The sequence below is a fragment of the Lytechinus variegatus genome, chromosome 15 (assembly GCF_018143015.1).
Source record: "Lytechinus variegatus isolate NC3 chromosome 15, Lvar_3.0, whole genome shotgun sequence".
NCBI classification, from domain to species: domain Eukaryota; kingdom Metazoa; phylum Echinodermata; class Echinoidea; order Temnopleuroida; family Toxopneustidae; genus Lytechinus; species Lytechinus variegatus.
Window position 1 is genome coordinate 20,719,433 of NC_054754.1, and position 2,543 is coordinate 20,721,975.

At 41.3% G+C, this 2,543-nt stretch overlaps 1 long non-coding RNA gene across 1 annotated transcript; it reads left to right on the forward strand.

The window, feature by feature from the left end:
• Nucleotides 1-755: 755 nt before the first annotated feature.
• On the forward strand, nucleotides 756-1,846 carry LOC121428959. The gene is made up of 2 exons (XR_005971859.1): nucleotides 756-881; nucleotides 1,750-1,846. It is a non-coding gene; the product is annotated as an uncharacterized LOC121428959 (long non-coding RNA).
• Nucleotides 1,847-2,543: the final 697 nt, after the last annotated feature.

Consider the following 2,543-nt stretch of genomic DNA (forward strand, 5'->3'; position numbering starts at 1 on the left):
TACTATTTTTATCCTTTTTTAAGAGTAGCAAGGTTTGAAAACCGTTACATTAAGGGGCATGTAATTTCGTTGTTTTTACCTTTCTCCATGCGGGGATTTGTCAGCAATTTCTAAGTGTGTACATGTTATTCCATAAGATCTACACACCATATTTAGAAGGTGTTGATATTGTAACCTCAAGTGCTCTGTAACACCAGTGAAACCTTCCCCAATTCGACAGATGCATCGCAATGGTATGTCATTGGTATATCGTTTGTTGGCGTAGACCCAGTTTCATGGGTGTGACTGTATTATAATCAAGCCATGAGCGGTGTACCTAGTTTTTACTTGTTATTCCTGGAGTTATTATGTTGGTGCTTATTCTTCCCCACATTTCTCTTTATTACATTGATAAGTCCTGCTTATATCTAAAAAAAAAAGACATCGTTTAACTCTTTAAGTAGCTCTTTAAACACTGAACAAGGCGTTCCGATCAAGGATATGATCAAGTAACAAAGAGCTTCGCGTCAAGAGCTTAATCTAAGCTCCCGGATCTTCGTCCGCTCTTCTTTTCTTTTCATTTTCAGAGAGGGGTGGAGTCAGGTGGCACTAATTGCCCCCATTACGCGAATTTGACAATGAACTGCCCCTTCCCCTTGATTTGAACAACAATTGATGTTTCTCGAGAGTGTTTGGAGGCGTTCGGCTATTGGCCATGGTTCTAGACCAATGGTCTCGGCTCAAACTCTGAAGGTAGCGTGGGAAGTTCGGTTAGGACAGGAATCTAGCTTTCTGTGATTCAGACGCAATTTGAACCGTGAGGAGAAAGGGGTACGCCAGTCCACTTTTTCTGCCGTTTCAGCTCTAACATCATCTTGAAGCAGCTGGGTCTGGCGGGCTCGGTATTGTATACATAGTATCACACTTATATTTTTTAATTGCCTTTTAATGATTTTTATTTTAAGTTGTTGACTATTTTTTAACGATTTTTGTTCATTATGTCGAGTTTATCGAGCGTATCAAGTACATGTCTTAGCTCATCCGAATCCGAGCAAGAGCCGCCGGTCGTCCTTGTTCTTGGCCATAGCTATATAAGTCGCCTGAACGATTTCATTTCATGCGATCCCTCTCGAATTAACCTCGCGCTGGAGAAATCCGCCGTACTCTCTTTCCTTGTCGATGTCGGGCACGACCAACCGGGCAATGTCTTCTCTGCGTCTTCGCAGCTGGATCTCGTTTGGGAACTCTCGCCAGACGCCGTGGTCCTCGATCTCGGATCCAACGACCTGTGCGACGGCGGCGCGACCACCGAATCCACAGTCCTTGCAATCGTCGATCTCGCGCTCCGCATCGCGCGCATTCCCGGCGTTCGCCACGTGCTTGTGTGCAGCATCATCCCGCGCCTGTTCGTGCCGCTCTGGAAGCCGAACTTCAACGTGAACGTGCACGAAACGAACCGACTGCTCGCGAAGTTTCTCGAAAGTCTACCGAACGTGCATTTTTGGCGTCATCGCTCTTTCGCGCTCAACCACAACAAGCTTTTCTCGCACGACGGGTTCCACTTCAACGAGGCTGGCATGTTGAGGTACTACCGCAGTATCCGCGGCGCTGTCATGAAAGCTTACAAAATGGAATGATATCCACCCGTTTTGCTTTGTCCATGTTGTGTTCTTAAATTACTTAATTTTTAATGTTGGACTATTTTTCTTCGCTGGCACGAACTCATTTGTATTCCTATAGGATTTATTTGTTTTTTTTTTATATCTCCAGCTGACAGTTTGGATCAGAGGGATTTTAGTCAGCCTGTAGCTGTAAGCGAATTTCTCACGACTATACCCATCCAGCCTCTCGCACCAATCACGGAGATTGCACATGCGTCAATATTGTAATCTGACGGTCGTCATAAGAGTTACTTAGATTATTAATGATTCAACATGGAGTTTCGACATGGTCTGAATGTTCCACGTATAATGTTGTATTGAAATCAAGTCAATCGAAAGCCTAATATGTATTCATGTGGTGTTAAACTGGTTTGGCCACATACATTTTTGTATAGCAAGATCAATTTTGTTCGATAAAATTTCGTTTGTTATTCGTCATTCGTTTGGTATAGATATTATGTTTTATTATTTTAGAGTAAACATGTATATTTAATTGTTCCGCATTGAAGATCGTTGTATTTTACATTTTAGGAGATCGAACACCATTCATTTGTATTGATTTTTGTGTATTAAGTATTGGCAAAATCGGTGTCTCCAGTGTTTCGGAAAGATCCCACCTTAAATTTGGTGATGTTAAATATTTTAATATGTAACAACACAATCCTCTCGGCTTCTCAAACGTTAATTAGAAAAAAATAATGTATTTATTGTTATTTGCGTAGATTTTGGTTATATATATATATATATATATTCAATTATATTTTCGATCTCATACTACCACTTGCAAAAAATCTAAGACCAAAGAATCTACTACCGTGTGGTAATTGGCCTCAATATTGTGCTTCCAACGAGTGTCTATACGCATTAGTATTTGGTAAACAAACCCTAATTGAGTAGTCCTAT